Source organism: Sorex fumeus, unplaced genomic scaffold (genome assembly GCF_029834395.1).
Source record: "Sorex fumeus unplaced genomic scaffold, SorFum_2.1 ptg000051l, whole genome shotgun sequence".
Taxonomy (NCBI): domain Eukaryota; kingdom Metazoa; phylum Chordata; class Mammalia; order Eulipotyphla; family Soricidae; genus Sorex; species Sorex fumeus.
This window is the reverse complement of record NW_026606108.1, coordinates 7,569,914-7,584,636: the sequence shown is the minus strand read 5'-3', so window position 1 is coordinate 7,584,636 and position 14,723 is coordinate 7,569,914.

Below are 14,723 nucleotides of genomic sequence, written 5' to 3'. Positions count from 1 at the left end.
AAAGAAAGCCACACATAGGATGATTTACTGCATATTTATGCTACAATCAAACCTCAAGGTAATTCTACAGTCAGGACAGAGCACAAACTGGACTTCTATAACTACTGGCTTGATACAGTGAATTCAAAAGAGAACATTGGGGGCTTAGCAGTGGCAGCTGAAAAGGGAAATCAAGAAACAGCAGTAGCATCGCTTTTGTCTTCAGCTTGCTCTTCAAGATGTAAGAATTTCCAGTGGGTGGGAGACCTGCATTCCACCTCCCAATTCTGGTGATAACCCTGCCAGTTACACTTACAATTACCTTCTTTAAATGCCAATTAACCCTTCCTGTGCTATTCTGTTGACTATGGACTCTCAGAGACAGCCATTTTGCATGCCACGGCCCAAGAGCAAGACTCACTGGCACATTCATAACTGATGAATGTGTGTGTGTGCGTGCACTCTCTCTCTCTCTCTCTCTCTCTCTCACACACACACACACACACACACACACACACACGTGAGGGGAGAAAGTTGCAGGCATGGGAGGAGAATGGAGGCAGGGAGTTTTGGTTGTTTGCTGCCGCAGGCCTGTGAGTTAGCAAGTGGTGCTTCACATCGCAGGGGAATTTAATAATTTTTCCCATTGATAAAAATCGAGACTAAGCAGATGCCACGGGACTCCTATGCCATTGAGAAGTAAAATGAAGACCTGAATGTACAGATCATATTTGCAAGAAGAGAAAGCAGTAAATGAGTTTTGGCAATGCCCCTCATTTTTTAATTGTATCTCACCAGCTTGAAAAGCAACTGCAAGTTAATTTTAACTGTATTGCGTTGGCTGTTATATTTAGTGTTTACGCCGAAGAAAGTAGTGTTGATTTAAACTCAACATTTTCTATTTCGAAGCAATTAATAAAATTACTGTTTACTTCCATGGTATCTTCTGCCTCCAGCTTCTAAAGACTTCCCAGGACTTCCTTGTTTCTTCGGGGGATACGCTGGACAGCGGCTGGGTGCATTTATTTTATGAATTAAGAAACTGGGGGTGCAGAATCCTTCCTGTGGGTTTCTTAGCATGAATCCGGGGAGACCTTCAAGGAAATGAGGTTGGTGGTTGTGGGGGCTGGGAGGTGGGTGGGTGGGCCAGATGAATGAAGGGGTTTCAAAGCATGAATGTCCAGATGTGTTTTGGGGCCACACTTGGTGGTGCTCAACTGTACCTTCAGAGATGACCCCTGACAGTATTCAGGAGCTCATACCAGTGCTTGGAAACAAACTAGGGCCAGAAGCATTCAAGGAAAGTGTCTTACCTCCTCTCCTATCTGTCAGCCCCAAACTTCCAGATAAAAAAGAAGTGCTGGGAATGTACTGCCTAGGACAGCCACTATACTGTAACACATATTTCAAAGTTGCAAAAAAAAAAAAAAGTAGATCTTAGAAGTTCTTATCTCAAAAAAGCTTCACAGTTATTTTTGATGGCATGTTAACTAGATTTATTGTGGTCATCATTTTGCCATGGGCACAACAAATCTCATGCTCATTGCCTAAAGTGTCACAATTGTTACTTAATTTTTTGATTATTGATTCTATCTCAACAATGTTAAGTATCCACGATAGCCTCCCCCCGCCAAAAAAAAAAAGGAAAATGGAATAGAAAATAGTATCTGACCGAACACGAATCAAACCAAAACATTTTGCGTTTATGGAAAGGCAGATATATACGCAAATTTAGCTCTCATAGGAAAAAAATCATAAAGGAGAAATAATACACTTCTATAGGGACACAGAGACTGGAGATATAACTCAATGGTACAGCACATGGGTTTTATTTCTGGCAATACACACACACACACACACACACACACACTCCTCAGTAAGCCTAAATCTAAAAGGAAATGAACCCGTTAGTTCAAAGTGGAAGTGAGCCCATTTTGTCTTTGGAGTTCATCCTAATATGGCCACATATCATACACAGAATTGGTGAGAAAAATAAATTGTTTACTCATCACACCCTTTCTCCTTTATGTGGTAGAGTGTTTTTAAAGGAGGTTTGACTGTTTTCTGGTGGAACTGCATAAAGAAGAAATTGAATTGTGGGAACCTTTCCTAGAGTAAGTTATTGCTGTTGAATATTGGTGGTGTTTCCCCCAAACATTCCTCTTAAAACACATCAAAAGAATCTAGTTGGGTCTGGAGGAATTGTTTTATATGTAATGGTCTGTTGCATTCTTGGTATCATCTGGGAAAAAAATTACAAGGAACGTCTGGACCCTGCATCACCTGGAGTTCCAACAGCTGTTCCTTGGACAGTTAAAGTAAAGGCAGTTGACATATTTAGGGTGATATGTCATTGTGGGAACAGACAATATGGTTGGTGCCTCCTAGGTTTATGAAGCACAAATAGATCTTCAGACTTGTAAGGGCTGGAAGGACACAGTGACATGTTTTAAATACTGCTTGTTAACTCTTCATGAAGGTTAAACAATAAAACAAAGGTTAACTGGGGTTCAACGTGTTAATAAAACAAAAAGCCAACTTCATTATATCTATTTCTCTAGATTTTAATTTTTTAAATCTAAAATTGTATTTAAATTCAGTCTATCATCTCCATACCTTCTATTTGTCTAACTCTGTAAGTAATCTAGGAACATAATGCATCCTCTATAAATATAGTTAGAAGGGCTGAAAAATCATCGTGGAACTAAGGAAATAGATTTTTCTTTGTGGATCAGCAAATGGAATTCTAGCATATATTCTGAAAAGTAGTATTGAACTCGGGGAACAATCACGTTTATACCTGCCTTATGGAAATTTTTACCATAAAAGATCCACCTGAAAAACAAAGAGAAAAAACAAACAAACAGTCTTGAACAGTATGAGACTCGATGTAAGTATCTTAAAAATGTGAGCATTGCTGAAAGAGCATAATGTAAGTAATAATTTGATGCTATACAGTTCATTTCTGTGAGATAAGCCCGCTTCCCAATTGCCAAGACAAGAGAAACAATGCTATTTTCTTTATTTTATGGTAAAAGGTTTACATGAGGCTGAGAAAGAAAGCTTTCTGAGCACACTCGCATGTACACAAATGCATGGGGGTGGGGATGGGGGAATCATATTCATGTGAGTTTTTATCTTCTCTATCATTCCAGCGCATGTTAGCAATGTATGTGTATCCATGTAGGTGCAAACTACAATAGGTGCATGGATATTTACACCAAGAAATTTGAGTGGCTGTCTTTTATTTTCAGAACTGCCTACCTAATTTCAGTGTCATATCTGGACAAAGGACACCTCATTTCTTCTTGTGCCTGAGCTGAGACCAACCTCTTTGTGAACCACCTAAGTGATTAGAATAATGGTTTGGGAGAGAGAGAGAATGAGAGAGAGAGAGGGAGAGGGAGAGAGAGAGAGAAAGAGAGAGAGAGAGTGAGAGACAGAAAGCACAAGCTTGCATGCACGCACACACACGCACACACACACACACATACACAAGATAAAATACAAATTTCACTCAGATCTGCATTGCCTTACTTCTTCATGCTCCAGTCTTTATTGAGCGATTTGGAGTTTCATTAGAATTCAGAATTCCTGTGGAAAGAGTAAGTCCAGTGGCACGCACTTCTCTTTCAAGGGGATTGTGGCCTGACCCATCAAAATGAAAAGGCTCAATGTTCGGGTGACAGGTCCCCAAGCAGCCCTGAATGACAGCTTTATTTCAGGAGTTCTCAGATGAGGTTTGAATCGAGCTGGTGTGTGTGTGTGTGTGTGTGTGTGTGTGTGTGTGTGTGTTGGGGGGGGTTCTGGTGGGAGGAGAGGTAGTGTTAGGGACACTTTGTTCCCTCAAAGTGCCAGAGTCAACTGGGCAGCTCACAGATCAGGAACCGAGGTACAAAAGGAGACAGACCTGAGCCTGGCTTTGTCCATCACAAAATTTGTTATTCCCCTCCCTGCCAGCTTTCATGGATGGCTTAGTGTTTTAACCTATGCATTCCTTTTTATTACAGATGTGGGGAGAAAATAAAAAAGAGATAAGCAAGAAATCTCTGTAAAGAAATTGACAGCTGGAATAAGGTACCATGTGCATTCTGGCCAGTTTTTCCTAAGGAATCCTGATTGAAGTAGGACTGTCTCCCCACAAATACTGCCACAGCCATCTCATCAGGCCGCAAAACTGTTGTTGATCCCTAAAAATGAGACATGTAAGCTATTTCTCCTTTGATATGATCTGATTTGAGCTACGGTCATAATGAAAAAAAGAATAACTGAAAATTGTTCATCATAATTGTGTGCCTACCATCCTCAGCTACATATGGTACACCTTTTCTGGAAACAGGTTACCTAATAAAGTGAAGTGGTTATCTACAAGTATGTAGGTGGAAAGGGACACAATTTTTATATTTGGAAAGAGTAGATATTCATTCAATCTGGTTCCCACCACCCAGTGCCCAGCTGCTAATGAAGGCAGCTTAGAAGAAGCAGGACAATAGACAAAATTCAGCTTCCCCATACAGCATTTTTTTCCCCCTTAGGATGCTATCTCATCTGTATTTTTTTTAATCTCAGAAACAGTGCTTTCATAGATAAGGGAAAATTGCAAAATGTATGCAGTCTCTTAAAATGATAATTTGAAAAATTATTATAACTTGAAGTCTTAGACATTTGAAAACGTGTAAAAAGCATAATAGTGTACATAACATGCAGATATAAAACTCCCCCTTTCTGCTACTACATCTAAATTTCTTTCACTCTGTTTATTATGTAACTGGAAGAAGAATGTTTCCCTGCCACTGAGTCGTAGAATGAAATCATAGCAACTCACTTTTTAAGATGCATTATGACTATTATTTTTAATAATTAATAATGCTTAGAATAGCATATATCTATAAGTGTAACTCGGGACAATGATAGGAAACATTATTCTATATATTTTCTCTTACCTGATTTTTGGGTTTGTTTTGAGTTTTCCTTCAATAAATATATATATATTCCACATATTAGCATGATCTTCATTGTTTTATTTGAACCTATCTTTCCAACCATGTGCTACACTCAGTATGTTTTATAAAAGTAAGAAGACAGAGATGCCCATTTTATCCATGGAAAAAAATTTTTTTGAAGTTTTATGTGTTTCAATCATTCAGGATTTAGACTGATTTTGATTTTCAGAAGTTAAATTTGTGTATGATCTGAATGCCGATAAAATGCACAATATATATTTCGAGTTCAAGTTTTGGGTTTTTTGTGTCATGTTTCTAATAAGAGTGAATTTACAATTATTTGTTCCCTCTGATTCTTTTATTTTGGGGGGGGTCTTACCATTTTGTTGCCTCAGAATAAGCACTACTAACTAGCTAAATAATGTAATAAATAAAGAAGCTCTTTAAATTAACCCAATAAAACACACTCATTTTTTTAAAAAACATTGTTGCCTTTAATATCTGGGAATTTATTTCTCAGTAATACTGTTTAATAGTTTGACTAATTGTATGACGACTTATCCAGGAAAAAAATAGCTGTTTCTCCCTTCAGTTTGTCATTGAGCAAAAAACTATTTAAATTTAGTTCTAAAAAACCCACAGGCTAGTATGAACAGAATAATGTGAACTGTGAAGCTCCTCTCTTTGATGTAATGTTTTTTCAGTTTTTCCCATTGGTTCAACAACTATTTATTCAGCACTTACTATAACCATGCTGAACATTAAGAGTAAATAGACTGTGTAGAGACTGGAAGTTTCATGCAAGATTCCTTCCTCATACTTAACTGCTTTCTCTTTATAGAGCAGGTGTTTCTTTTAGAAACAAATTCTACCTTCTTATTCCTCCAGTACTACCAGTAACTCTGATGAGAAAGTATCAAGTTAGATTCTAGACCATTGTAGCATTAGTGTACACTTTCCCTAGGAACCTGTAGAATGTCAGTCAGTTCTATTACATGAGTTTTGTAGTGGAGCTAGACTAGATAAGGGAAGCTAAAAGATGGGGGGGGGGGGGCGGTGGAAAAGAAAACAGAGAAGTTCTAAAGAAGAAAAAACATTTCAGCAATGGGAAAGTTGGGAAAGCTTTAATATCTACAAAAACTAGAACACTGCTTATTGAAATTTTACTCAAGAATTGTGTCTGTCTCCTGAAAATTGTGCTTGGTGTAAATGAAGACAACACAAAAATAAGTTCCATCAATCTCACCATAATACTATTTTTAATAGGTTTTGGTAGAACTTTCAGATCCTACTCTATGTGTATGTGTGTATGTGTATGCATACATGATAAATGTGCATATATCTGAGTGAATTTCTTATGTATCACCATATTTTAATTTATATTCTCTATGTACCTACAAGGGAGAATAATACAGTACATAATTTTTTTTTACAAAAAATACGTCTATATATGCATGTTGGAATTCGCCTGCACAAACGCATGTGTCTATATCGGTGGATGTATAGATATTCATGACAGAGACTCAAAAACTCTGCATCAACCTTTTAATTGTTGCATGATATTCCACCATGGCATGTGTGCTGTGAAACTCAATGCTTGTCCAGTTTGTTTCAGAATTTTGCTATTAAAAATAGCCAAGGCATGTGCAAAGGCATCTGTGTCTGCTTAGTCTTACCTGGTTATATACTTCTACTATATTCTAGAATTAGAATACCTGGGTCAAACAGAATACTCCTTCAAAATATCACAGCACACTGCATGATTGTTATCTGAAAAAGGAGAGACAATCTATATGTTGATGGCTGTGTATTAAAGAGCTTATTAATCTGCATCCTTGTCAAAATGATGTTGTTACAGTACTAATCTTTCCATTCCAATATATGAAAAGTTAGATGACATATTTTCTAAAACATGAATTTCTTTCTTGCTTGCTGATTTTCAGCATCCTTCATTAGGTATTTATTTACTTTTGTTTGAATGGATGTTCATGTATTTTATCCTCCTGGCATAAATTTGGTGCATATCTCAAAACTTTTTCCCCACCCCTGTTTTGATAATTTTCTAAAGGAATTTGACATTATGTAATCATATTATAACTATTTTAGCTTTAATTTAATCATTTTTTTAAGTGATGTCTTTTTTTTCATTTTGTTGTGGTAGCAAATTTTCAGTTGTCATTCACTATGGATATTTGGATAAAAACTCAGCTACAGAATTAGTCTAGATCAACCAATACAAGCTGTTACTGTAGTTATAGTTTCCTTATAGAGACAGGAACATGGGTGACTAGTTCGGCTTATGTGACAATCCGCTACCCAAATTGCCTATATGATCAATATTTATTCAGTAAATGACAACTAGGAATGGAGGGTTGACTGCCTTTTAAAAGATTCCCAGAAAAATCGGAAATAGCTTCCAATTTTAGTTCTGAATAGTAGTTTAAAAACTGAGACAATGAAGAGGAAATGAAGTTTAACTATGATACTCATTCTATAAAGACCTCTAATGGTACAAACCCCAAGAAAGGCTAAAAAAAACACTCTTTTGCTAAATTAGTTGCTTATAATATGACTTACAAATGAATATGTTTAAAATTTTTTCTCTACACAGCTTGTAAGAACAAAATTAAAATGTCTTAATAATTAAAATTAAAGTTACCAGAAAAAGTGATGGCAATAAATCACCAAAGTGATTTCTAACCATGTTTTGACCTTTTACACTAGACACTAATTTTTGAAGACCCTTTGAAAACCGAAACAGAAGATGATTTAAACCATTCTCATTCTTCTTGACTTGAGCCTCCACAGACCTGAATGCCGATCGGAAAATCCTGTCATGGTTTCCCTGAAGTAAAAGGGTAATAATGACTATATTAATATGACATTTCAACGTGTAACACAATGCAAAATAGGGTTTTAAGAGAGAGAGAGAGAGAGAGAGAGAGAGAGAGAAAACTATCCCCCAAATACCAACTGCTCTGGTTGCAATTCCAGCCCAGTGTGGATTTTATTTGCACCCCATTACTCATAAACACCCAAATGTAACTCTTTCTCTGGAACTCCTTTTGAGTTCAATGTGATAATGAATGTGAAGGGTCTATGGTGGTGGGGGGAGGCCTAGGGAGGGGGGAGCTTAGCGATTTTGCAGGCTCACACAAGATAGGCATTTTTTATAGCCTGAAAGGGGATGTTTTCTTTTGTTAATGGCTTACAATCCGATGAAAGGACTCATCACTCTATTTTAGTGCTCTACCACATGGCGCGTATCTTTTATAAATTACAGGCTGGCGTTGTGCGCACTTGGGGAGAGAAAGGTTGGTTTTTCTCGCTGTGAGCCATCCTGCCTAATTGTCGTATGCAAATAAAAGCAATTATAAGGCTTTTAGGGTGAAAGGATGACAGCTGAGTTTGGCAGTTGAGAAGGCCTCACCCACCTTGTTGGCATAGCAACAGGGAGGAAAAGGACAAAATGGTGTGTATACACAGGAAATCTATATGTTTTGGTTCGAGAATTTTAAAATATATACCAATGTTGAAAAGTACATGTCAATATGGGTAACGAATGCCTTTGTTTAGAAGATTATTTAAATTAAACCCTATTTATTTCTCCATCCTTTGAACGATCTACCTACCATTTAGCTACTATCGTTTATGATTATTTTAGTTGTTACTCTTTGAGTTCTGTGGGGTTCCAAACATCATCCTCAGTGGTGAGGATGGTAAGTTTTTTAGTTTAGTCATCTTTGGAAATACCACTGGGCGCAAGTTTTGTGAAAGGAAATCCCAGTAAAAGAGATGATGGAATTGGTGCAAAGTATGCAGCTATTCGTGCATACAGTTCAATATTAAAAAAAATATTTGTGTGAAAGTGTTAAACAAGCAGAATAATAATAGCATGCTAGTAGCATGCAAAATTAAAATGAGTCACAAATGGATATCTTCTATGGCAATTTATTTCACAATTACTCTTGTGGAAGCTTTCATGAATTAAATATGAGTTCTGTCTTGAAATTAGGTGTTATAAGGCTAAATTACAAGAGGCAGGCAGTAATTGAGGTGGCAGTAACACGGGTGTGGCAAACTAATCTCTTGCCACGTCACCTGACTCCCCTTCAGCCAATGATTAGCCGCCCACCACAAAAACAGAGGCAGCTGAGAAAAATTGATTTCTCATCTGAGCCATATTTGATAGCTTTTGAAATCGAAAATTGAAATTAACTAACCTAAGCCCCGTTGTAACAAAAGAGCAAATTAAATATGCAACATCGCTTCCTATTGGCAGTAAGAGAGCCTGCCAAGGTAAATTTGTAAATAGGGTTTAAGATGCAGTTCTATTCTCTTCCCCCTCCTCACGTTCTCCCTCTCTCTTCTCTCTCTCTCTCTCTCTCTCTCTCTCTCTCTCTCTCTCTCTCTGTGTGTAAAAGTATAAGTGTATACTGGCTTTATAAATTATTTATTTAGAAAAAAATCTTCAGCTGCAAATCACCACTGTGTGAAGAGTTCCATGAAGAAAATCATTGCGTTAGGAAAGCTCATTGACTAAATCAAAATTAAAAATTATTCTCAGTGACTCACAAACATTACTTAAAATGAAAAGTGAAATAATTCAAACTTATTTTGTCAAACTTTGTTTTTTTTTTTCTCCCAAACTCAAGGAAGAAAATGATCATGATTTGCTGGGATTAAAACACAATGGTAGTGCAAGTTTAACCTTTCACTGATTTTGTAAAGAAACATAAGAATTAATTTTGGCTCTAGAAATGCTTAAAATAAACCTATGGCCCCTGTGGTGTTATTTAAAATACTTTCTAGTGTAGAACTTTAAAATATAATTTCCCCAAAGAAGCCCAGTGATTCAGCGGTATCGCTATTGATTTTGAATTTATAAGTTCACTTGATCAGGGGGAGGAAATGGATGTCTCAGAGTTTATATCCTAGATAATCCAGGAATGACAGTTTTTAATTTATTCTTTCACTCCTGTCTGTGCTATTAGCTGCTCATAGTAATGTTTGTCTAACCACAGAGAGTGTTTTGTTCCCCAGTTTTAACTGAATATACAGGTAGGAAAATTAATTTTATGTTTCAAAGATAGATGATTGAAGATCAAAATCATGGAATCATTGTAAAACCCTGTTTCCCGTGTTCAGAGCTGAACCTTACAGGATTCGATGACAAGTGTAATGGAGGATATTACACTTAGCCTGCCTGTCAGCTCACAGATCCCATAAAATCATTTTCTGTTCTAATTTATTATTTTTAGTGTCAGTCAGACTCCGACAAGATGAGTAACATCATTAGATACTGGGATCAACTACTCAGCACTTTTTAAATGCAGTTTAAGTAGTTGTCATTATTCGCAGTAGATGACAGAGTCAAGGTTCAGAAAGTTTTCCCTTTGTGATAAAATCTTGCTACAATAGAAAAAAAAAGCTTCAGCAGATAGAACCTAGAAGACTTAAAAAAATTCCCTTTGTAAGAATCTAATCACGAGGCAGACCAGAATGTGTCACATCATTTCCAGGCTGTATAAGTAATACCCCCTCCACATTTCCCACTGAATAACTAAGCAGAACTTTTTTAGATAGCCAGGAAAAGAGTTTGCTCCTATTTTCTTAGCTTCTCCCCCTCTCTCCTGGAGTTTCTGTGGCAGAGAAAGGCACCCAAGATGTGCAGTTCCAAGAATCCGAAGTTTGGCTCAATCTCCTAGCAAGACATTGACTCTGTCCAAATGTCTTTATTTAGGTATGAATCTCAGAGAGCAACTCTTACCTTTTGACACAGAGAATGAGTGAAAATGTGCATTCTGACAATATTTATTCAAATGAGAATTTATAGATAACTTAGATGTCTCTTGGTCTGGCATAGATAATTACAGAAAGAATAGCCAGATGCAAAGGCTATATAATGGTGAAAATGAATGACTAGGGGTACAGGGTACAGCTTCACACCTCTGTGTGACTGTAAGCCTCTTTCACAGACCTTCAAGATTCCTATGTCACTTCCATGATGCGATTGATTATAAATACAATTTTCACTTAAAAAATGAATAAATCAGATCTCTGCATACCAATGTGGATGGTAGTCACTAAAGGCTGATCTGAAAAAATGAAACATAATGTTATGAAACAAGCATAACATGAGTTGATTAGAATTATAACAGATGTAAACAGAGATATAAAATTAGATTTTAGGGCTGGAGAGATAGAATATCAAGTAGGGCATTAGCCTCACATGCAGCCAACCCTGATTCAATTCCCGGCATCCTATATGGTCCCCTGAGCAACTCAGGAGCAATTCCTGAGTTCAGAGACAGGATTAAATGCTGAACATCACTGGACGTGACCAAAAAGAAAAAAAATAGAATTAGATCTTAATTCTAAAATATCTAGACCTTTGGGTACTTACACTGAAAGAAGTAGAGGGGCATAGTCTATAGCAATAAAACACATTCCTAATAGTAGCTGAATTTTAGTATTTAAGAAGGAAGAGGTGGATGGATTTGGATAAGATAGGGGTGGGTGTAAGGGGTGTTTTTATCTATTTTAATTTTATTAAAAAAAGAATGACACTTTTGTTAAATCTTAGTGGTAAAAGTCCTTATGCTCCATTATTTAAAAATCATGCTCAACATACGCTAAGATTTCTAGGATCTAGTGACCAAAGATGAAACCATGTAATTCTTTTGCAATGTGCATGTAACTGGAGGACATCAAGTTAAGAGAAATAAGACAAAGAGAGGAAATAGAATATTGATGATCTTAGTCATCTGTAACATACAGGAAATAAAACAAGGAAATAGATGTACCTAAAGATGACAAACCTTAGGCTTTGGTCTACAGAACTGATCACCAAGAAGTAGGGTTGAAAACAGTGGAATATTACGCAGCTGTTTGGCAAAAGAGAGTTATGAAATTTGCTTATAAATGGAGAGTATCATGCTGAGTGAAATGAGTCAGAAGGAGAGAGACAGACATAACAACTGCATTCATTTGTGGGACATTAAAAAATATAGTATGAACAGTAGAAACAAGGGCCAAGAAGACTGGCCCATGTTGGGGCCACAAGTAAGCAGGAGAAGGCTTGTAGGATAGAGAAGGGACCACTGTGACAATGATAGTTGGAAATATTCACTCTGGACAAGAACTGAGTGCTGAGAGAAGATAAAGGGATATACATGGTAGACTTCATTACCTGTATTGCAAGACATAATGCCCAAGAGAGAGAGAGAGAGAGAGAGAGAGAGAGAGAGAGAGAGAGAGAGAGAGAGAGAGAGAGAGAGAGAGAGAAGAAAAGTACTTGCTGTAGAGGCAGACTGGGGTGTGGTGGTGAGAGGGGAAACTGGGGACAGTGATGCATTGGTGGTGAGAAATGTACACTGGGGAAGGGACAGGTGATGGAACATGATATGACTGAAACCCAATCACAAACAACTTTGTACCGTGTATATCAAGGTGATTCAACTAAAAAGAAAAAGAAGTAAGGTGGAATTGGGGGAGGAGGTTGAAGAAGTGAATTAGAGGTGATACAGAAACTGGGGTAGACGGCCTTGGGCACTTTGGCAGTGGAAGGGGACAGTAACTTTGAAGAGCAATAACTCCATATAATAGAAGTTGGAAGTAGTGGAATAACTGAGGTAGTCACATGATGAATGTCTGATTTTTATGAGTTTAGTGTTTGCTAAATATAGGAGGGCTCCATGGGACTGGAAAGGGGAGTTATTGGATATCAGTAGCTTAAGGAAGTAAGAGGTTATCTAGGTAGTCCAAGAATGCCAAAAGCACTTAGAATAGTAACCTTCCTTGGGAAGAAGGAACCATGAACTGTGGTGTAGGACTTAGCTCAGCGATGAAGAATGAGGGAGAAGCAGAGAATGTGCCAGCTAAGTCATCTGTACTTGTAGGAGAAAGTCTGTGCAAGTGGGAATAAAGATGTACAAACATCTTTAATTCTAAAGCCCGGAGGGAATGAAGCTTGCAGCAGTCTAGACTCCAGAAAGCTCCAAAGAGAGTTTCAAGCTTGAGAGGAGATAACTGGTGGTGGCAGAGAGAGGAAGCCTTAAAGGAGGCCCAGGATGGTCTGATGCTCAGCTTGGTGTTCTAGAACTTTCCAACATGAGTGGAAAGACTAACTGGTGGCAAAGGTACATGGTCATGGGGTTGCAGCATGTTGATGAGAATTATGGGCAGGTTGCGGAGTGGGGTGTCTTCCATCATGAGAACTAGTTGAGGATGACAGGGCTAGGAGAAACAGGATGTGTTCTCAAGACTGGCATGTGCATTATTCCAAGAGTATTTCCAAATCTCTTTGTTGAACATCAAAGAGGGTGAGGGTCTTTAAAATGTGCACAAATGAGCGAAGGTTAGATGGATTGCATTGCCTTGTTTGGAGGTAGTGTTGGAGGGGGAGGGAGATATTGGATATTGACTTTGGGACTTTTCATGGCTCTGTGTTCAGGAGTAATTCTAGGATGTACTCCGGAGCACATACAGTGCTGAGATTTAAGCCAGGGTCATCAGGATTCAAGCAAAGTGTCCCATCCCCTGGGCTATCTCTCCACCCCCCTGCCCCCCGGTAGAAAGAGTAACCATGTGCTCTGGTACACTGGGGAAGGAGTTTCAACAGGGGTGGGTCACAGAGGCTGACTTGGGTTTGCCTGGGACAAGGTAGGACCTCCATCTTTGAGACTGAGGCCAGAGCAAAAAACCACATTCAGACTTTGAGAGTTCACATTAGTCATCTATTCTTGCCTGAAGTGACTCTGGAATGGTGCTTATTGAGTTTTACACCCCATACTTTCACACCCCACACTCCAATCTGTTCTCTTTTCACCTCAATCCCTTCTACCTGCCCCCAAATATCCAATAAGCATGATATGTTTTTTTTGTCTTGTTGCCATATATCCCCAAGTCTGTGATAAAAGTATTAGGGGTGTTATTCATAAACATCTAAGGCTGTTTATCACTTTCAGATGTGAAGTGTGTTGTAGTGTGGATGTGGTCATGATGCTACAGATTTGGGCCATGTCAAGAGTCCTGTAAAGCTGTGAGTTGATACAGAGCTACTCAGTCCAGCATCCTAGCTTAGCTTTTGGTAACTTTGTGTGTTTGCATGCCATGTATGTAATTTAATTTTTGGTTTACAATGCCATTAATATGGTTTCTCAAGAACATAATTCCAACATCACACCTATCCCCAGTTTGCCCGTCTACTACTCCCAAGGACCCCAAGTTCCCCTATCACCCTATTATAACACAATGGAATACTATGCTTTTTTTTTTTTTTTTGGTGTGTCTGTGTGCTGGGAATGTTCTCTCTTCTTTCTGAGAAAGCTGGAGGTGACACTTGAGAGACTCCCCACTGTCCTTCTCCAGGACACTTCATTTAAACATAGCCCTTGTCACTGCCCTAAGGGGCTCAGCAAGTAAAACAGCATTGATCTGATCTCCTGTAGGCCCTAGTGACACTGAGCCCTCAAGGTCAATCTTAAGCATCACGAGCTAGTTTTCTTTTCATGAAGAGTCCATTAAACTTGACTGAGAGATCCTGCTTTTGGGTGGAGGAAACAGAGAAAAAAGTGTTTTCTTGTGATGATGTTTTTTTTTTTCCCACCAACAAAATAAAATAAAAATATAAACAGACACACTAACCTTCATATGCAAAGTCAATGACTTGGAACAGGACTCACGATTTTATGAAATCACATCAAGGTTTAATAATCACATACATATCCAGGGCTCATCTGCTCTCAGAGTTTCTCTAGAAGATGCAGAAATCAGTTCTACTCGAGATGCAGAAATCAG